Below are 24,104 nucleotides of genomic sequence, written 5' to 3'. Positions count from 1 at the left end.
ATACAATACACCTTATGCAAATTATATAAAAATTTTATACCATTTTTGGCCCACTTTTATATAAAATTTATATATAAGAATTTTATAAAGTGATTATATATAATTTTCATAAAAATTTTATATATTTTTTTCGTGTGGGAAATGATATTTTAAATCACTTCTTATAATTATCATACTGCAATGAAAAAACAAAGTTAACAACTTGTCTCTAGGCTTAAATAAATAAGAAGTGAATAAATAAAGGAAAACATTACAATAAATTATTAACAAAAAGTGCCAGGGTTATGATTCATAACTCATGAGTAATCAAATTATTTGACTGATTATAGAACAGAAACAATAGAGAAGTTTTCTAATATTGAATATATATGGGGCATTCTTAGTCAAATCACGGGGTCATCTGCCTGACCCCCTACGATTTTAATAATATGAGCTATTTTGGGTTGATTTTAGGCTGAAATTAAGCCTCTAATTTTTTTAGATTTTTTCATTAATTTTTCTAGACTCCATCATCTTGAATATCACTATTTTTGCAATATCTCAAAAAGGACCATTTTTTTTTTTCTGAATTTTTTTTCACAGAATCAGGTACACAATACACGCATTTTAAGCCTAGCAAAAATCTGGGTCCAGAAACATAAATATTTTTTATTTATTTTTGAAATTTTTATTTTTCAGCAAAAAAATTTTTTGTTTCCAAAAAAAAAATTTTTTTTTTCCAAAATGAATATAAGTTTATAATATATAAGTTTTTGATTTCAAAAAAATAAAAAAAAACTAGATTTTCCCTTGGTAAATTTTCTGTTTCGGCATTTTTAGAAACTTTTTTTGCTGAAAATAAAAATTTCGAAAATAAAAAAAAAATATTTATATTTCTGGACCCAGATTTTTGCTGTGCTTAAAATGAGTGTATTGTGTACCTGATTCTGTGAAAAAAATTCAGAAAAAAAAAAATGGTCCTTATTGAGAAATTGCAAAAATAGTGATATTCAAGATGATGGAGTCTAGAAAAATTAATGAAAAAATCTAAAAAAATTAGAGGCTTAATTTCAGCCTAAAATCAACCAAAAATAGCTCATATTATTAAAATCGTAGGGGGTCAGGCAGATGACCCCGTGATTTGACTAAGAATGCCCCATATATATATCAAAGATTTTAGGTATTTTCTTGATCCTTATGTGAACTAAAATTTATCATGCTACATCAAATTATTGCCGTGGCACAATCCGTGTAATTAACTACACTACTATACTAATTTTTGCTACAGATTTCTCTCCATTCATAAACGTCACTGTTAAATTCATAGATGAATAATAACTGAATAAGAGCAAATATCTAATAAACCACAATATCAAGAGAAGGTAGGGTCTCACCTCAATTTTTAAAAACGCAAGTAAGCTTACCGGGTAATAAGTTTTTCAAATCGGTTGTTCGTTACGTCATCATTTTCAATTTATTTAATATCTTTCTAATTAGTTGTTTAAAAAAAAACTAAAAATAGTATCACGATACCCGCATGGAAAAATATATATTCACTGAATATATTCAAAAATATATAAAAATTATAACCGCGGTTACATAAAAGTTATAGTTATTTGGCCTGAAGTTATATCTGTCATCTATATCTACATAATATATTTTCAATATATATTTTATAATATATTTTTGAGATAGAGCTGTTTTATATTTTGTGTTTATTGAGTTTCACAAATATTTAGAATATATATCTGTATATTTTTTTATTGTTCTTTTTGAAGTTTATGAACTGTTTGTTTTTTTTTTAAATATTGAAGTTTGTCTCGTCCTTTTTGAAACAAAAAAAAAAATTTTGAAATCAATTAGTTATCAAAATAGAAATTTGATTTTAAATAATAATTTTACACTAAACAATTAATTTTATTGTAATTTTTCAAGTTTATAAATTTTTTTCTTTACAGTCATATTGAAGTTTGTCTTGTCTTTTTTAAAACAAAAAAAAAAAAAAAAAGAAATAAATCAATTATTAAAATAGAAATTTAATTTTCAAATAACAATTTTACAATAAACAATTGCTTTTATTGTTATTTTTCAAGTGAAAATATTTTTTTCACAGTAATATTGAAGTTTTTTTTGTCTCCTTTAGAACAAAAAAAAAAATTTTCAAATCAATGAAGGTTGATTCCGAATATCTGAATTTCTGATAGACTTTCGATTTTTTCGGCTTATTTTCTAAATGAAATAATTATCTATATTGTGAATTTTTTCTTGTTTGCTTTTTTCGAGATATTTACTGTCAAAGTTGACAACTTTAACACACAAGGTATACGCGTTACCTCATGTTTTTACGAATAACTTTTTTTTGTGTTGATTCAAAACTGTACATTTACTATCAGATTGTAGCCCTGGACAAGACGAAATTTTGATAATTATTTCAATTTTTTCTTCTTTTTCTTTTAATAAATATTCAACTTTCAAACTTCGAAATTTTGCTAGATGCGCGGCACACAGACATGAACACAAGCATGGTTTTGGCGTACGACGTAAACTTTGTTTGCTAGTGTGTTGCCGCGCACACACATACTACTAAAGAACTTGGTTTTTTCTATTCGGGGAATAAAAAATAGCGTTATTAATATACGGGCCCTTTGTGGCATAAATATTGGTACGGCGATGGGACTTGGAATCAACCTTAATTAAAATAGAAATTTAATTTTTAATAATAATTTTACAAAAAACAATTTTTTTTATTGTTGTTTTTTAAGTGATAATTTTGTTCATTCAATTACATAATAGCACTGTGTTACGTGACAGGTTTAATTTTATTTTTTTATAATAAAATAAACAAATCAGTAAACAATATTTTAAAGTCCTCTATTTAGTTATTCTCAAGCGGGTAACAGGATTAGAGGTAAATGTGCGTAGTTTATTTTTAAAGATGTTAGAGGTGAATATCAAAAAAGTTTTTAAGGCGTTGTAAATCTGGATGGTCGACCTTGTAGATGGAAAATGTCTTGATGATAATCACTCGATAATAAAAATGGCGTAAATGTTAATTAATTTAACAACACAAATTAAAGTAAAACTATTTATTCATTGTATAAATTACATGATTTAAAATATATGCCGAAAGAAAGGTAGATGTTACCTTTATAATTAGTTATTCACGAGAGCAATTGTTTCCGAAAATACGTGAGTTTTTATAGACCTCGGAACAATAATATTTTATGGTAGGAATATCTTTTAACCAATAATTATAAACGGTTCTCATAATAATCAGTAATTAATTATTGCTGACTTTATTTAGCTTTTGTTCAACGACCTCAAAATATTGTATGTTTTAGCAAAATGAAAAGAAAAGAATTTATTAATTTACAATTTGACAAAATGCTGATAAATATTAATTTAAATTTAAAATATATCGAATTACATTGTGAAAATCGTAATTGCAAAAACGAGTACGTCACAACTGTTATGCCCGAATTTACCCGTAATAATTGTAATGTTAATTAGTTATCCGACCCTAACCTTTCGGTCAATAGGTCAGGTCCACAGCGTAGTAGGAGAAGGCAAGAGAAGAAAGTAGTAATGTTGTTGATGATGGTTTTTAATAATAACGATTAACTATATTTATTTAAACAATGTAAATTGATGGTACAATAGTTGACAGTAGATATTACAAATTGTAGTGTTTAATTCTAACGTGGTTTATAAAGTGTTTGTATGTTCTGTCGAGTTACAATGTGTCTAATAAGTAATTACAAAGATTTTAAGTCAGAAGACCTTACTCTAACGTGCTAATAACTACATGGCTATGTTTCGGTTCCCGGTCCCTAACGACAACTAACTCTCCTTACTCTAGTATTAATCACTTAAAAAAAAATAAAATATCGTGTAAAAACTTTTACACCACTTTTCGGCACCCGTATTCACAGGGCATTATAATTGAAGGCTTTTTTCATCCACCGGTGGCGCTTGTGAAGCTTTTATATGTAAAATCTATATAAAAAAAATTTTATACGCGCCATCAGTGGCGAAAAAAAGCCCTAAATTTTATAAAATTTGCCCTGTGAATACGGGTGCGGTAGTGTCGTAGTTTGTCGTAGTCCTGAACGTTAAGAGTATATGTTATTTTGTTTGTTAAGATATGATATTATGTAAGTATAAAAAAAAATACATATGAGACATAATCTATTCGAAATTTAATTTTCTTTCATTTTTAGTGTTCCGTAGGACACTTATGTTTTCGCTTTTCTGTGACTTTTTGTTATTTTAAGATAAAACGAGAAGTCCTGAATCGAATTGGCTTGTGAGATGCTCATTTTCTTTATTTTTTTTGGTCAAAAGCAATGGTCATATTTATTTCCAAATTTGAGGCCTTATTGGATTTAATATGCCCATTTTTGGACATGGCCCAATTCCAAATATTGGCGGATCAATTCCTGTAATGTTTTAATGGACGACGCTTCATCTGTAGACTCTACGATATTTTTTTTTAATTTTTCGGTCGTTTATTTTTTTTTATCCAACGATATGTAGTGTCACAAATTGTTTTTTCGCGATATTTTTTGAACCGCCGAACCGAGTTAGTCGATGTTAAAACAAATTTAGGTTTTTTTTTTTTCCAAAAACAGACATGATATTTTTTTTCACTTTTTGGGCCTTATTAGATTTAATATGCCCATTTTTGGACATGGCCCAATTCCAAATACTGACCAATGAATTCCGGCAATGTTTTAATTGACGACGCTTCATCTGTAGACTCTACAATATTTTTTTCAAATTTTTCGGTCGTTTATTTTTTTTTTTTATTCAACGCTATGTAGTGTCACAAACTGTTTTTTTACAATATTTTTGTAAACAGCAAGAAAAAAAAATAAAAATCCTACGGAACACTTAGGGTGCACCTTGGGGAACTTGACTATCTTTTTTTTTTAATAAATAATTCTTTTTTTATTAATTTTTTATTTAATAATACTGGAATCCGTAATTGGGTCTCGAAATTCAATGCTTGGCCCGATCACGGATTTCCTATCTTCACCATGTTTAACCTAAAATTGTTGAATTTATTTATTTAATTTTTTTTTTTACTTTTTCGAATAAAAATTAAATATTTAAAATGAGAACTAAAAATAAAAAACGTGATTACACAAATAAAACAATAACAATTGCATTAAAAAAAATACATGATAAACTTAAAAAAAAATATTTTTAACGAACAAAAAAAAAAAAAACATAATGCGCGTTCATAGATGACTGTTTCAGAGCCTTCTTATTTTATTTATATTATTAAAATTTATATTTAAATAAAGGAAAATGATTACTAAAACATTTAAACACTTCATAAGTACTTATTTACATTTTTTTTTTTCCCTGTATGACCAATTTATTTATGAGCATTCCGTAACTCGTACTTACACGGTCCGAAACTATGGCACCAGATTTTCAATCGTTCCGTAACTCAGTCATTGTGAAAAAATCATTATAAAATCATACACAAATCATTATAAATAAACCATTATGTTTATTTACTGCTTATATTTTTTTTTGATAACTTTAAAGACTATTTTAATGAAAAAAAAAATATATAGAAATGTAATTTTTTTGTAGTTTTATAAGCCGTTTTAAACAAAAATTTCCCTTAAGCGTTCCGAAACATGGCCCGTGACCTTATGCCTAAAATTATCAAAATATATTATAACTTTATTATTGAACAAAAATTTTTATTAATAAAATGATTTTTTATAATGAAAAATACAAAATAAAAATATACTGTCGTACGTGTGTCGGAATTGTGTGAGAATTATAAAATCTCACAGTCGTGTACAGATGATTCTGACAGCTAACCTGACTTTTAATACATAAACAGAATTGAGTTTTTTCAATAAAAGAATTATTTAAAAAAAATTCTAATGTGTCTTAAATTGTGGGAATATTATTTAGAAATTTTTAGACATAATATTTTATTTTTTAAATGCTTCTTATTATTCATTTTTGTGACTCAGAAATTCTTATAGTCGTGTGTCGGTTTTGTGTCGTTTTTGTATGAGATCAGTGCACAAACCGACTGTCGGCATTTTCGCTAGGGATGTAAATCGGGAAAAAAACAGCCGCATCAAATTTTTCTATTAGAATTCTAATAACTCCGTGAGTTTTAAAGATATCGTTTTCAAAATAGCGGCGATTTAAAGATCAAAATAAAAGGAAACTTTAAATTACTTGGTACAAATCGATCACGCTTACAGATAAGAAGTCATTTAATATTTAAAAAAAAAAAGTTTTTAACATTTTTGAGACTGGCAACTTCAATAATCATTTGAGTAAAAATCGAAAATATACAAATTAAAAAAATTAAAAATACGCTTCTTTTTGTCCTAACACGAAGTGTCTCCGACAATTACTTTAGAAATGAGAGCGTTTAGTTTTCGGTAGACAAATCCAATACTACCTACTTATCCACCTACGTAAAATGAAAAATTAGATGGTTTTTGTTATAATATGTGAACATTTATCGAAATCGTTATCGTGAAAAAGCGGCTAATTTTTTTTTTTTTTTAATTCAGTAAATTATCTAACTTAATAATTCAAAATCTTGATATTTTTTCAGATATTCCACGTCTTTTGATTCTTAAGGCACTTTCATAGTTAGATTTTGAGGGCGTGTCCTGAATAAAATCCTATGCTTTTTACATTGTAGATTTTGTCATACCAACCCCAAAAAACCAAAAGTTTGAAGTTTTCGTGATTATTTTTTTTGCGTAAACCATTTATTTTTTTTCATTATTTATCAATTTTATGCAATATATTTCAATAAAAATCAATTGTATATTAATAAAAAAATTATCTATTAATTGATATTAATGATTATGATATTAATTCGTTTCAATATTGCACACAAGAATTTTATTTGTTAGTATGCATCACTAATTTGCACTGATAATAAGTTTTCTATTTATATTTAATTAATAATAATATTCATTATTAATCTTAATTTTATATAGTTAATAAAAACATTTTTAATAAAAAGATCTGGTAACGTTTGTTGGGGCATGTGGCCCGCGTTACCGTTGAAAATTAAAAATTTTCAATACTCCTTAATATTTCAGCCATCTACTGTATAAATTTAAAAAAAATTCTGATTATTGGGACGAAGCTATATGAATGTACCTTAAAGGTACACTGTGAAAAATTTCTTCTGAATTTAAGCAATAAACTTCTTGGCAAAAAGTGGTTATAATAAGAAAAAAAATTATTTATTTTAAATGAAAAATGGTGTGTTTATAGAAAAAGAAATTCTTGTTTGAAATAATTTGTTTATAAGATTCAGAGAGAGTCTAGTTAAAAACGATAAATGGTTTACGTCAAAAAAGAAACTTCTTAACGTAACCCCCGATACTCCTTGACACGACCACTATTATGATTATTATATTTCATAAGGTTCTCGTTTCAAACAGCAGATGATTTTTTTAGGAAATAAACTTCTAAAGTTATGCCACATGGTGTTTGATTTGAACAGTGACTGTTTGTAAAAAGAAAATCGTCATTTATTTAAAACGATATAATGCTTGTTTCAAATGACAGATGACTCAATATAAACAATAAAAGTAATGAATTGAATGAATTGGATTTCGTTATGAACGATAAGGATTTTGAAGGAATCAATTTTTTGTTTGATACAAATGAGTTTTTTTTCTAATCAAACTAATGATATGTTGGAAAGGTAAACAAAAAAAAAATTGAAAAATTATTTTTTTTATGTAGTTATTTATTTATTTTCTTATAAACTCAATCAAACTACAAGACTGAATTTTTTTTTTTTTACATAAGCTAAATGTCTTAGACGGTTATCGAACCTTTCCTTTTTGAGGCAAAACATTTATCGTTTTTAACAAGACTTTCTGAATTCTATAAACAAATTATTATTTTAAACAAGAATTTCTTTTTCTTTGAACAAACCATTTTTTATTTAAAATAAATAATTTTTTTTTCTTATTATAAACCACTTTTTGCCAAAAAGTTTTCTTTCAAAATTAAGAACAATTTTATTCATTTTTAACCAAAAATTTTCCTAGTGTATGAAAAATAAACAGCTAATAAAAATTGTGGTTTCTTGGGGACATAAATCGTAAAATTATGTTTTGTTTTTATTGACAATATTTATAAAAAGCATATACATTATATGTATAATCTATCTTAAATATCTTTCATTCGAAAATAGTTACACATGATATTAATAATGGCTGTATGGTTTTGTTCAGAGCTGGAGAAGCGGCCGCAGCCGCAGCTGCCTCGGAGCTCTGAAGAGCTGGAGGATTTGTACAAGCTGCTGCACTTCCCCGAGGAAGTTGCTTTACGCTTGACTGATACTGAATATCAGTTATTCCATCGAGTACGACCTTGTGAGTATTTGAAGCACGTTGCCCAAGGCTTTGGTACATCAGATGGAAAACCATCTTCAAGGTCATTACTAAGCTGCTATTTACGACAGTCACGAGAATCACCGAACACAACAAATAGTTCGACACAGACTGAAGACAATGCATTTTTGGTGGACGGTGTAACGTCCACCTATTCGCTGCAGACTCTTATAAACCGTTTCAATGAGGTACTTGCCTATCAGTATGTTCTAACTCCATTTTTATGTGTGCTAACTTTCAGAGATCATATTGATTCAGTCATTCTTAGTCATTCAGACAACTACAATCAAATAGTTGATTTTAATATATGCAAATATGCAATGTAGACAATAGTTTTTTCAAAACTTATTTTTGAATGAATTGTTTTTATGGAATATCCCCGATTTTGTTAGTACAAAAAAACCGTAAGAAGTTTTGATTCATCTGAGCATACTTACAACACGCCTTTTTTTCAAATAAATACTTTGATGAGTACTAATGTATTTTACTTTTCTCCGGAAGGCAAGTAGGAATTTTTCTGACTTATTAACTGCTTCGAAGATTATGTGTACGTAGTTGCAGCGTCATTTGCAGAAGTCAAAACTGAGATAGTGATACGCTGTTCATATACTTTTCGACTTGACTATTTATACTTGACAAAGACAAAGAAGAATGTATTGCGTTGATGTTAATTTTTTATGATGATACAAGGTTATCGGCCCTGCTTCTGGACGATAGCATCTATTTATCATATTTAACAATTTTTGCTCATAAATACCTAGGAAAAAATTAATTCTATTAAAAAAAAAAAATTCTCTTTCTCTTGAAAAAAATAAGGCATTCAATTTATTTCTCTCATTACTGTCTCAAAAAAAATAAAATAACTCAGCAAAACGTATATAATTATACATTTATTATACATATATATATAATTGATTTAAAATCTTAATCCAATTTTAACGATAAAAGTATTGATACGCGAGTTGAAAAAGAAGGAATATACCAAATTATTGAATTGTTAATTTTAATTTTAATTTTTTCTGCAAAAGAATAAGATATTTATTTGACCGATTCATCTTAATAGAATTCTGGTCAAAATTGAAACAGGTTCAGGATAAATTAAAATTCACCTGATGATTTTCCAATGACCGTTTTCCAATCTGGATCAGGAATAAATCGGAATTCCTACAATATTGTAAACTGATCCAAAACGGATCAGGTTCATACGTCACATAAGGAAACTTGAACATTTTTCGACTCGGGAACCCACGTAGGAACTTTTGGGCTTGATAACCATGTCAGGCTGGTATATCAAACCTTGGTGTCGGAAGCTTGTTGACTTTCCCCAGGTTTGCAACAAGTCTCAATAGAGGTCTGACCTATGGGCGGGGTTTCGTTGCTCACGCACACATTTATTGTGTAAAGGCTTACTGTGAGGCAACATGGTGCATTCCAGATCGTATTCCGATATAGTATGCTATCGTCAACAAACTGTACCATATAAAATTTTTTAATGTAGTTTTAATGATCTGGAAATAGTTCACTGTGCGCCACCAGATGCCATGGTGATAAGGTCAGATCCCTATAGTCCAAACTTATATTAAGTCTGTGCTTGCTGATTTTCCCGGTCTCACACGAGCTTCAGTAACACAGGCTCATCACAGGCTCGTCCAAGCTTGTTTCAAAAACGCGTTTGTTGATTTCCTGAGAAGAGACTTGAACCCCTGACACTAACAACGCTATCTGAATCTACCTATTCTAATTCCGACGCTTTACCGACTTAACCACGACACGATTATATATACGACTACGATTTTATTTTTCTTATGATACCAAATTTTTTTATTTAGAAATTAATGACTTGATCCAATAAAATTTATGCACTGAAATATTAATAAACACGAATGTGTTTAAATTATTACAAATAAATAGAATGAAAATAAAAAAATTAGTTTATTCATTTATTGAAATATTTATATCAAAGAATATTTAGGAAAAATTCATTTTAATCTATTATTTTATGAATAATATTAATGCATATGATACAAATGCAAAATTAAGTAACTTTTCAGTGACAATATTGTTGAGCAGTTTATCGAGAAGTTTTGTACAAATTTTTAGATATTTTGATTAATTATTTACTGAAATATGAATTTAACAACAAATTGCGAGCTGCCGTTGAGGCTATATATATGCGTGATCGTCAGCCCTCTCATTCGCGAACGCCTATGTTCGCACATTTGTATATCCATATAAATACAAATAGTATACGCGAAATTTGTTGTTGAATTAATAACTCAGTAAATAATTAATAAAAATATCTAAAAATTTGTACAAAACTTCTCGATATACTGCGTCAACAATATGCAGTAATATTATTTATATATTTTTTATTTCAATAAATGAATAAACTGATTTTTTTATTTTCATTATATTTATTTGTAATAATTTAAACATATTCGTGTTCATTAATATTTCTGTACATAAATTCTATTAGATCAAGTCATTAATTTCTAAATAGAAAAATTTGATATCATAAGGAAAATAAAATCGTAGTCGTATATATAATCGTGTCGTGGTTAAGTCGGTAAAGCGTCGGAATTAGAATAGGTAGATTCAGATAGCGTTGTTAGTGTCAGGGGTTCAAGTCTCTTCTCAGGTAAAATTTTCTGCTACATAAATAAAATGTTCAACTAACAAAGTTCGAATAGTAACAAAAAACAATCAAACAAATGATTGTTAATAAAATTATTTTTATTCTCTTATATTTATTTATGTAACAGAATTTTTTTCCTTGATTTGTTCAATATCTTTCTTGGATTATAACAAATACGTCTTAAACCAAAAAGCTTACTTCTAAAATCGAGAATATTTTGTTATAAACCAAGACCTATTTGGTTATAAACCAAGAACCTTACTTCTAAAAATTAGAACACTTTGCCATGATTCAAGAAATTTTTGTTATTATTTAGGAATTTTTTTTTTTTAATTCAAGATGTATTTGTTATATCTCAAGACATAATCGGTCATAAACCAAAAACCTTACTTCTAAAAATTAGAACATTTTGCCATGATTCAAGAAATTTTTGTTATTATTTAAGAATTTTTTTTTCTAATTTGAGACGTATTTTTTATAATTCAAGACACTATTTTCATAATTCAAGAAATTTTTCGTTCTCGAATTGAGAAGTTTTTTATTTAATATAAGAAAATTTTTCCATAATCCAAGAACTTTCTTTGCAATAACAATAGTTTCATTATTACGAAGTTTTTGTATTAGTTTTAGAATTTTTTTTCTCAGTGTATCGTTTTTTCTTAATTTTGTTGCGAGTCTAAGACACAGGCTTGTGTCAAAGTTTCAACGCAAACCTGGAATCCAAGCCCAACTTGATTACACTTAGTGAACATTCCCGGCCTCACCCAGTCTTGAGACAAGCTCGCGAGCTAAGTAATCAGGCTTGTCCCAGGCTTGTGCCCATTCCTACCTAGAAAAAAATAAAAAATTAAGGCTCCCTTGCGTACATAAATCGTAGATTTTTAGGTTCTATCATTCATTAGATGTTTCAAATTCCTTTGCAACGTCATTCCGTTTTTATTTCAAATTCGTTGCATTTATTATTTCATTAACTGAGTAGTATAATTTGATGATTTTTATTTTGATAATTACTGCTTCTCGAATAGATAAATTTATTAACAAAACAGAAATTTAATCAAAAATTTCGATACATTTGGTTAAAATTTTTTCGATTTACTATAGTATGCAGGTCAAAAATGTTAACTGCTACGACAAATACCTTACACTGAGAGAAATCGCCGAATTTAGAAAAAATTTCCAATTTTGATTCAAGATGAGCTGGTTTTCACGGAAAAATATTTGAACACGTAGTGATTATTTTTAAAGCAGACAGTCCACTGAATTTATAAACTATTGTCTGAAAAGTTTCGAGTTTTAAAAAAGAAATACAACTTTTCTGGTAGAAAAATATAATATTTAACAGATCTCATATATATTTATCCGAAAAAAATTCCGTTTTCTCTTAAGATTGTCATGATCAACAATGCCATATGTTCATGAAGCCACTAAAAAAGCAAGCTTCATCATAAATACAAGACTTGTGTTTTAACTAGCATGTCGTTTTAAATGCGTGAGGAAAAAACTCACATGTGAAAAAAGTCATTATCAACGAATTTTTCAAGCTTGTTTAAGAAAAGATTAATCAGTAAGTTCACTTGATGATTTCTCAAACGATACAAGGACTTTTACGAGACCGTAAAAAATGGAAAAAATGAGTTTGGAATCAATAAGGAAAATAACATCACCAACAAATAATAATGTTTGGAAAGTAAATTATCTAAACAAAAAAAGAAACAGAGTTTTTTTTACAAAAAGGAGCGTCCAGTATTTGAAATCCCCACTAATTATGTGATTATAGTCATTTTATTTTATATTGTTATTTATTAATTTTTTAGATACAAAAAGATATAATACCAAAATAAGTCAAGAAGGAAATATTTAACGCATATAATTAAGTCTTAATCTTTGACAAAATTTTATACTTGACCCCGCCCGGTTCTTCCCAAATAAAATTTAAAGCCTACACACGTCTCAACAACAGAGTTAATGGTATTTTCCAATTATCCATTATTATATATATATATATATGGGGCATTCCATATCAACTCAGAGGGTTTTTTCCCTCACCCTCTCAGATTCGAAAACAAATATTTTTTTTGAGTTAGCCATCGACTCAGATATACCTCTGATTTTTTTTTATTTTTACCATCATTAACCGCCGAGCCAGAATCAAAAAACACCCCCTTCACAAGAGTAAACTACGATTTCGCCATTTTTTAAAATTCTGATTTTTTTACTGTAAATAATAGAGCACAAGATTAGCTTAATTTTCAAATTTCATCATGGGATAACGATGGGTTCATTATAAAAATTTTTTTTTCCATGTGAAAATTACTAAAATCAGGCAAGATCATATCCCAAACAACAGGTTTTTTTTTTTTGTTTCTTATAGAAAACAAATTACAATTACGGGAAAAATACAAAAAAAATTCCCACGCATGCGCAAAGCTGTTAAAATTGCAGTTGACTTATCGGAAAAACGGCTATTTATTGGTTATATATCGTACAGCTATGAAAATATTGATCAATTCTAAAATTCAATAATGGCGATCGGTAAAACTCGTCAGAGAGAAAAAAAAGTCTAAATAAAAATTTCAATATCTCGAATATTATTTGACCTATCGATATTCTTTGAATACTTGCATACGATTTATTTAGCCGTTATATGTTTTACTATAGCTGTAATTATAGCTAAACAATCAATATTTATTCGAGATGTCAAATTTTTATTAGGACCTTTTTTTTCCTTCACGAGTTTTATCGATCACCATTATTGAATTTTAGGATCAATCGTTATTTTAATAGCTGTACGATAAATAACCGTTAAATAGCCGTTTTTTCGATAATTCAACTCGATTTTTAACCACTTTGCGCATGCGTGGGAATTTTTGTCGTATTTTTCCCGTAATTGTGAGGAAATTTTCTATAAGAAACAAAAAAAAAAAACCTGTTGTTTGGGATATGATCTTGCCTGATTTTAGTAATTTTCACATGGAAAAAAAAATTTTTTATAATGAACCCATCGTTATCCTATGATGAAATTTGAAAATTAAGCTAATCTTGTGCTCTACTACTTACAGTAAAAAAATCCGAATTAAAAAAAATGGCGAAATCGTAGTTTACTCTTGTGAAGAAGGTGTTTTTTGATTCTGGCTCGACGGTTAATGATGGTAAAAATAAAAAAAAATCAGAGTTACATCTGAGTCGATGACTAACTCAAAAAAAATATTTGTTTTCGAAACTGAGAGGGTGATGGAATAAACCCTGTGAGTTGACATGGAATGCCCCATATATATATATATACCGTTCACATTTTATCTAGGCTTAGGACTGGCAGCGTACAATCTTGTTAACTGGCCGGCGTGTTTAAAAAAATATATATATACATATATATATATAGGGGAAAGCGGGGCAAAATGGAACACCCAAAAAAATATTTTGACTCACATTTTTTTTCATTTTTTCGTAACTCTTCGATTAAAAAATCCGGAACAAAATAGATGCAATAAAAAAAAAAATTTTTGGAAAATTTCTTGAGCATTTTTTTTAAGAACAAAGAAAATTATTTTTTATATGTTTTTTTTTGTTCGTCGAGAAAAATGGTGATAAATTAATTTAAAAGCAATTGTTCGTAATTATAAATGAAGAGAAATAAAAAAAAGTTAATTTTTGTGATTAATACCACATTTTATTAAACAACGATAAATAAATTTATATAATATTTTCTTTTTTTAATTTTTAAAAATTATTTATGTTTTTTTTATTAATAAGTGAGAAAAACTAATCGGAAAATACTATTGTCACACATCGATTTATATTTTTTCCTTAAATGTTCCATTTTGCCCCGCTTTCCCCTATCTATACATATATATACTTTTTTCGTCAATCAACAATTCAATAATGAATGCGTATGACGCAATATGACACGAGCACCGATTATATATTTTACAGTGTAAAAGGTGGTGTCCACTATGCAATTTTTCCAGACATCACCAAAAAATCTAAATGAATTCAGTTACAATGCTAATAAGCTAAGGGTTTAAACTCACGATAAGCCTAGTTCCGCTTGTTAGGCGCACTAGCATGTGTAACGAGTTAGGGCTTAAACACACGACAAGCTAACGTTTGCGTGTAAAGCGCACTGAGCACGCGCAACAAGTTGGGTTGTGTCGAACTTGTAAACATGGCCGTCCTAATTCCCATAAAACTAGTAATATGTTCCCAGCTATCGTGGTTTTTCTAGTAATTTTACGTGTTGCGCATGCTTAGATCACTCAGAATTACGTCAGCCATGTTTACAAGCAAAAGTTAGCTTGTCGTGCATTTGAGCTCTAAGACATTAGATTAATATCTACTTTTCATAGATTTTCAAAAAAATCACACTTGTCACGCTCTATTCTTGTCTTTTATTTATGAAATTACCACAATAAAGTCGCGAGGTTGTGACTGCGCATACATTTATGTTGAAAGTGAACGACTACTAAATTTCAGTAGGTCTGCATTGGTGTGAAAGTCTTTAAATTTTATTTGGGAAAAACCGGGTGGGGTCAAGTATAAAATTTTGTCAAAGATTAAGACTTAATTATATGCGTTAAATATTTCCTTCTTGACTTATTTTGGTATTATATCTTTTTGTATCTAAAAAATTAATAAATAGCAATATAAAATAAAATGACTATAATCACATAATTAGTGGGGTTTTCGAATACTTCACGCTCCTTTTTGTAAAAAAAACTCTGTTTCTTTTTTTGTTTAGATATCACATCTTTTTGTAAAGTCCTTCAATCATTCGATAGTAAAAACTATAATATTAAAAAGTATATAAAATTACTTAGTACCATCCGTATTAATTTTTATTCGTTCTAAAAAAAAAATATGTAAGTATTTTTTGCATTACTTCGCCAGTTTTTGCTAGCAACGAACAAATTATCAATTTTTATCCAGCTAGTATTCTTGCGGAAATAACTGAAAAAATAACTAACTTTATACGTAGAACCCACTCAGCGCCAAATTGGCAAATTTGAGAAGCTCGAGGTACAGGACATATTTTGTCCCATTTCCAATGTACAGAGTTGACTCTTCTTCTTTCTAGTCTTCTTGGTAGAACCACAAATGTGAATTTTAGAAGTGGGTATTCCTTTGATTAAGCAATTATCATTTTTACTTGACCATTTAAATTTATTGACGTAGAGTAGACTCAAAACAATGATATCATTAATTTTGAGGACTTCAATCTTTCTTAGAATTTTCGTTGACCTAAAACAATCGACACATGTACCAACCCCTTCGTGCCACAATGATAGTGATTGATCAATAAGTTTCTTGTAAAGTGAATGTGTTATTTTTATTTGGTATTGAAAGATTTATCATAAATTCGTTCGACAAGAAAAAATTTGCTTATGAACACTATTCACATTTTTCTAAATACTTTTGTTCGTAGCTACAATTGTAGATTGCTAATGAAAAATGAATAACACCATAGAGCTGCGAAGTCGTAGAGACCGAGCGGAGACTCGATTCGTCAGTGAGCGAGAAAACTTACCGGTGAGGGCACTTATTCATGAAGCATAAAGCATTCCAGCAAAAACTTGCGTGTGAACACACCGCTATAAAATTGAATACACTTGACAACAATAGAAAAATATATAAAATATCGATAATTGATAAAACAATTACAAAATAATGTTAATAAGCCAAAAATAACAAAATATGAAATACACTTTATTTAACATGGAATTATTTCAAAAACAGTTTTTTTTTTCGAAAATTAAAGGTTTTCTACAAATAAATAACCAATACTTGACATCGATTTTAGGGTGCGAACTCATGACAAGCTAAAATTTCCGCTTGTAAACATGGCGGCTATAAAAATCACCAAAAAGTAACTAAATTTACTAAATTTATAGCGAATCCGTGATTTTAGAACAAGCTTGGTGGTGTCAAGCTTGTTTTGCAGTCACGGAGAGACACCACGGATTTGCAGTTAATTCAGTAAATAGTAGTTAATTCAGTGATAATTTAGTGAATTTAGTTACTTTTTGGTTAATTTTATAGCCGCCATGTTTATAAGCGGAAATTTTAGCTTGTCGTGAGTTCGCACCTTTACTTTGATTATTATTGTCAGGATCTTCAACACCTGTAACATCCATCATAGATGGACATGCAGTGGTTTTGAATTTTTTAAAGTTGCAGTTGCAGATGTATTATCTTTCGGTGTTGGAATTACCGAAACTTCGCTCTTCGTATCTTTTATTATAAAGGTGCAGCCTTTTTAGTTTCAACTCTACCCTTCCAATCCATGAAATCTGTATAAATAATATATTTGACAATGAATAAATATAATTTATATTAGAAAATATCACATTAATTATTATTAATTAAATAAATAAATGAACAAATAACATTGTAATCACTATCATCATTAAGAAAAGCGAATTCTTCCATCTTCACTGGATAATGATGCTTGTTTCAAATGTGTTTTCTCAGTTTTAAATAAGTATACTTATATATTCACAGATTCATCACAACCTATAAATGGAAAATTTATAGTTTGATAATCTGAGACTTGATGACAATGTGAATAGTGATAATACAAGTTTGTTTTATTTGCATATTTTTCATCACAGTATACACAAGTTTCGTTTTCAGTTATTGTCTTAACCAGCTCAATTTTATGAATTCAACTTGTATAAGCATTAAGACTTTTTTAAACTAAAAATTTTATTGCACTGGTTACATTTAATTTCATTCTTTTCTTCGATTGTTTTTCATTTGTAAATGTAGATGAATTGTCACCAAAATATCACACAATTGCACACAATACAAATTTATAAAATTTACTTAATTACTATATGCATCAATCAATATTGATATTATTTATTTATTGTATTATTATAATATTAATTACCTTGACAATTAATATCCAAATTTAAACCAAATAAATATATAATTAGAACATTTTTTATATAATAACATAATAATATATATATGTTCCCAAAAGCACAATAAATACGAAAAGATATATAAACAAAAGGTTACGTTCATAAGCAAACATGTGTATGTTGTATATATTAGCATAATTAGCATGACAAGATTTGCAGGTATGTGAAGTTAGCACATACATTATAGCACAATCAAACCGGACTATATCAGGAGTGACGTGCGAATTATATGCGTTTTTTGTGCGGAATCCGCAATTTTTGTGCGTTTTTTTTTTGTTTTTTATAGTCTGGTTTGATTGTGCTATAATGTATGTATGTGCTAACTTTACAGACCTGGGATTCGCGCCTATATCCCAACAACATATGGCGCGCGCACCATCGATACAATATTGAATACTATACTGACATATATAAAGGTTTTTTTACACCATCTAAATATGTTAGCTTTTTTCTCTATAGACAGATGCTTTTGGCAGCTGATTTTGATATTGAAAAATAAATCCTTTCGTAAATAATTTCGTAAATAAAAATATTTCATATTTCTATTTACATATCCTGTAAAAAAAAAACTCATTAAACTCGACGGAAAGAAAAATAAACAATAACAACATGAGACTTGGGAACATAGCGTAAAGTATCATTATTTGATCCACGCCATCGATGCGATATTGAAGACTATACTGACATATATGTATAAAGGTTTTTTCACACCATCTAAATATGTTAGCTTTCTTGCTCTATAGACCGATGCTGCTGGTTTAGATATTCGAAAATAAATCCTTTCGTGGATAAAAATATTTTATATTTTTGTTTACATATGATGCAAAAAAAAAAACTCATTAAACTTGATGGAAAGAAAAATAAACAATAACATGTGACTTGGGAACATAGCTTAAAGTATCATTATTTAATTTGTGCCATCGATGCGATATTGGATACTGAAGTAAATATAAAGGTTTCCCACTCCATCTACTATTACCTTGCACAATTTTACTTTTATAATGTTGTCAAATTGCTCTGGACTTGGAAACCATATTGCTTTGATCTGATTTGGTTTTATAATGTTTGTCAGAGTGCAGTCAGGTTTTAAATAATCTTCAAGAAAAACGCAATTTCTGAAAATGATTTTGAAGTTTAAAAAAAAAGTATACATCTTAAAAATCTGTTTTTATTTTTATTAAAAGATTTCAATTAATTTATAAGATGATCAGAAGACATCACATCATCTAAATAATATATTCCAAAAGGCACAAGAAACAAAGGCATGATAAAGACAAAAGGATGTATAAACAAAAGGTTACGTTTATCAGCAAGCATGTGTATGTTGTATATTAGTACATTAGCACACCTGATGAGCAGGATTCGCACCCATATTTCAACGGCATATGGCGCGCGCACCATCGCTGCAATATTGAATACTGTACTGTACTGATATAAATAAAGGTTCTCTCACACCATACTACTATTATTGGGGTTGGCTCTGGACTTGGAAGCCATAATGCTTTGATTTAATTTTGGTCTTTAATGTTTGTCGGAGTGCCCTGAGTTTTCAAGGAAATATCAAGAAAAACGCAATTTCTGAAATTGATTTTAAAGTTTTAAAAAAAAGTATACAACTAAAAAATCTGATTTTTTTTTTTAATGAAAAGTTTGATATTAATTCAATAGGATGATCAAAAGACAAAATATTTTTATCTGATCAATCATATTTTAAGATAAATTCCCAAGGAATTGGAGGGTTAGGGTTAGCTCTATGCCGTGTATATTAGGCACGGTAGTTATCTCGTTCCCCCACTTTCTTTTTTTTTCTCATACTTGACGCGAGGCACTACCGTGCCTCTTGATCAACAAGAATCATCAATAAAAATAAATTATGAGAATGATAATAAAAATCAAAAAGACAAAGAATATATACCAGTGATGCTGAGAGGATCAGTGTCAGGCATGTTATTGACATCGTATTGTCATCATCAAATGGTCAAGAAGGTCTTGATGCATTTTAAAATATGTCGCAATCGAATGGTATTAATTCTTTTATCAATTTAACACTTGATTTCAGTGATGCAACAATTATGAACACATCAAGACGATTTTTAGATACTTCAACAACAGATATGGATAAAATTAATGAAAACAAAATTAACAATAATAAAGTTATTAACAATGGATTGAAATATTCACAATGTAACGATGACATTGGTGATTGTTCAGCAATGGCTGATTCACAAATTTCAACGGAATCAATGATGCAAATAAGTATGTTTAGGATGTTTCTGGAAGTAATCCATCTTCAAAAGATTATTTGGATAATTCAAATGGTGGAATTCACAATGGTTCTCACAGTAAAAATCTTACTAAATCAAAATATATACTTTCACGTCTAAATCGTTAAATGTATTGTGTAAAAAAAATAATGTTACTTTTACTGAATCATTGAATGTTTTCAATGGTAATAATTTGAGACCTTGACTTCATTTTCAAAAAAAATAATGCCACATTTACTGAAACAGTTTTATCAACAAAATATAACAAAATTCTTGATACGTGTTTATCAAATAATATGTCGATAGAAAATAATGAGACATTTATGGAATCATTAAATGATTTGTCAAAAAAAAAAAAACAATGAAATATTCACATTAAGTGAATTAAAAAGTGCATTATCAACACCATCAGTTAATAACAGAAAATCATTGAATGCTAATGCTACACATGACGCTGATTTGCCCAATCATTCAAGCTACATTGTCACAACAGATTCAGACTCGTATTATTTAGAAGAAAATCAAGACATTAATGACATTTTTAATTTAGAACTATTACCAAACTCAACATTTCACAGTCCTAAAAATCAAGATGATGATGATGATGATGGTGATGATAAAAATACGACATTTAAATTTTCTAGATGTTATATCAACAAATCGTTGACAATTAGCTTACAATTTAATAGAAAATTAATAAATATTAATTCAAAAACTGAAAAAGAAAATTAAAATTCATCCATGGATTAATTCAACTTCAATTAATTGTGTATATATATATAAATTCAAAAAAAAAAAAAACTCATTGAATTTGATGGAAAAAAAAATGAACAGAAACATGTGACTTTGTGCATTCGCCTTACTAGCGCCGTTACTGGTGATAATATGCACTGGCTTGCTCCATTCCGTGAACTTCAATAGCTCCCTCTGCTAAACGCTTATACACTGTGTGACGTCACAGATTGCTTTCCTTATAGAACTCCTTGAGGATAAATAATAAATTAATTGGTCAACGTATTCAAAAAATATATTATTATTAAAACTTTTCAAAAAGAAGTGATATCATAACAAAAAAAAAAAAACCTAGTTTTTTTTTCACAAAAAGAAGCGTCAAATATTCAAAATCGTGCAGCTATTCCCTCTTTTTCAATACAAAAAGATGTGGTATTAAAAAAAGTCAAAAATGAAAAATATTTTCAATGCATATAAATAAGTCCTAATTGTTAACAAAATTTTAAACTTGACCCCAACTTTTTTTCCTAATTTGAATAGCATAGTTATATTATATATATTGAACCAAGGGTGTCAAGTTTAAAATTTTGTCTACAATTAAGACTTATTTATATGTGTTTCAGCTAGTGACAGGGTAGATAAGGATAGTAGGTCAATTATCGTATATATTATCAATTACTCAGTTTAATTGAATCTCTTACAAAGCTTCTAGAAAACGCTGTCTACCTTAAAAGGTATGAAAAAAACCAGAAACTTAGAAAAAATAACGAAGTTCCCCCGCCGGGAATCGAACCGGGGTCTTTTGCTTTCCGGGCAAACGCCTTGACCACTAGACCACAGGGCTTCTTATTTTTTCTAAGTTTATCAAGTTAACTCCGATATCCTTCTATGCGTCAATTCATTTTTACTACTGTAAATCTTAATTGCTTGTGTGCCGGCTAGACGCCGAACGTGACCGTAGTAGAAACGACGTACGAACGAACCCGACAGAGCCCGTAAAGCCCCGAGTCAGTTCCGTGAAAACCACACAAGGCGGCGCTTTCAACACCTAGCCCGTGAGGTTCTGCCTTTTGACAGCTAGTGGTGATTCATAGAATCATTTGCCGAATCTCCCCACCTTGACGATGACGTCGATTCTCCATCGATGATGATGATATGTCAATAGGCAAAATGCAAAGCTTCGCTATTGGTCTCAAATACTCTGATGAATGAGACTTGATAGTGATAATTCTTCAACCTTGTTAATCTGGATTGTCAGGATATCCTCCAAGACTAATGGTTCTGATACCAAATTAAGTGGCTCTCCAATTAACAAATGACCTGGTGTTAATGCTTGGAGATCCTCTGGATCATCACTCAATGGGCACAATGGCCTTGAGTTTGACAAACATATTTGAGTGAGAAATGTTGTAAACTGCTCATATGTCAGCACATGGTCACTAATGACTCTCTTAATATGATGTTTTGATGATTTAACTGCTGATTTCCGTTTGCCTTCAAAATGTGAAGAATCAGGAGGAATAAAACTCCATGATGTTCTATCTCTGGCTAGTAAACTAGCTAACTCTTTAACTCCTTTTGATGATGCAGTAAATAGCTTTTTTAATTCTGCATCTGCTCCGACAAAATTAGTGCCACAATCACTGTATAATTTTGTACATGAGCCTCTGTTGCTGATGAATCTTTTAGAGGCTGCTAAAAAGCCTTCAGTTGTGTAATCTGTGGCCAACTCAAGAAGCTACAGCTGACGAAGACATGCAAACAAAAACCACAAGATAAGCCTTGTATTTTTTGTTATCTCTTCCTGACCATGTCTTTAACTCAAAAGGTCCAGCATAGTCCACTCTTGTATGGAGAAATGGTCTTATTTTCAGGACTCTTGATAGTGGTAACTGACCCATTAATTGGTGTGCTTGTTTAGCACGATGACGTACACGAGTTACACATTCGTTGATAAATGATCTTACTGGTACTCGACCTCCAACTATCCAGTAATTTTTTTTCAGAGTTGCCAACATCAGTTGGGCTCCTCCATGATATGTATTTACATGACAATCATGTAAAATAAGCTCGGTAAGTCTCGACTCTTTTGGTAGTATGATTGGATTGACAGCCTCAGCTTGTAGTGATGAATTATCCAATCTACTCCAACTCTTAACAACCCATCTCTGTATATGAATGGATTGAGTTTAATTAATGTGCTTGACCTCGATATTGATTCGCTTTTAGACAGAGTAGTTATCTCTTGATGAAATTGTTGTTGCTGTGTGAACAAAATAAGTCCCCATAACGCATGACGACGTTTATTAACAGTTAACCAAGATGTGTTATTTATTGTGTGTTTCTTGGAAAACGATTGATAAATCTTCTCCACCATGATGCTGATGATACCACTTTGGTAAGTGTCGAGAATTTCGTCAAAAATTCTCTTCACTCGCTCTTATTGTATGAATTACATATGATGCCAGATGGCATTTGATATTGTACTTTGTATAAGTACAACTCTATTTTGAATGAACGTTTTCCAACAACTTGCATCTCCTTTTATCCAATAGTAAGTGATGGACGAATCAGTCCACAAATGTGTCTCCACTGATGTCAAACTCAAACTATCTTGGACATCTTTGACTAACTTTACCAATAATACTGCTGCTGAAAGTTCTAACCTCGATGTTAACACCTTGGTGTTGTTAGAACCGCGTGATCCTGTTTTGAGTGGTGCCAATTTTGATTTAGCTGTTATTATATTTCTCTTAGCTTGACCAAGAGAATCAATGACTACTAAGTAAACGACTGCACCCAATGCTGCATCTGATGCATCGCCAAAACCATGGATTTGTATTGATAAAGTTGATTACTCAAGATTTAACCATCTCGGAATGGTAATTGATAATAAATAATTAAGTTGGTCGTTAAATTCTCGCCATTGATTCAACAAATCAATTGGTATTGCTTTATCCCACTCAAGTTTAATTCTCCATAATTGTTGTACTAACAATTTGCCTCTTGTGATGATTGGTGTAATCTAACCAAGTGGATCAAATAGTTGAGCCACTCTGGCCAACACTACTCTCTTTGTGATTGTTTGTGGTTCCCTGTATGGGTTGTATGTGTGACAAAAGCAATCCTCTTTAATATTCCATGTTAAACCGAGTGTTCT

At 29.4% G+C, this 24,104-nt stretch overlaps 1 protein-coding gene across 4 annotated transcripts in view; it reads left to right on the top strand.

Moving 5' to 3' along the window:
- Nucleotides 1-24,104, top strand: part of LOC122855026 (1-phosphatidylinositol 4,5-bisphosphate phosphodiesterase epsilon-1-like) — a 119,819-nt gene that overhangs the window by 11,655 nt on the left and 84,060 nt on the right. The window contains exon 1 of one of the 4 annotated variants that reach the window (XM_044156137.1): nucleotides 8,239-8,581. The exons of the other annotated variants lie outside the window; for them this stretch is intronic. The gene's annotated coding sequence lies outside the window, so the exon portion shown is untranslated. Of the gene's footprint in view, nucleotides 1-8,238; nucleotides 8,582-24,104 lie in introns of those variants that run through there. 4 annotated transcript variants of the gene reach the window in all.

The sequence above is a fragment of the Aphidius gifuensis genome, linkage group LG4, assembly GCF_014905175.1.
Source record: "Aphidius gifuensis isolate YNYX2018 linkage group LG4, ASM1490517v1, whole genome shotgun sequence".
NCBI lineage: Eukaryota > Metazoa > Arthropoda > Insecta > Hymenoptera > Braconidae > Aphidius > Aphidius gifuensis.
This window is presented reverse-complemented; position numbering and strand designations above follow the sequence as displayed.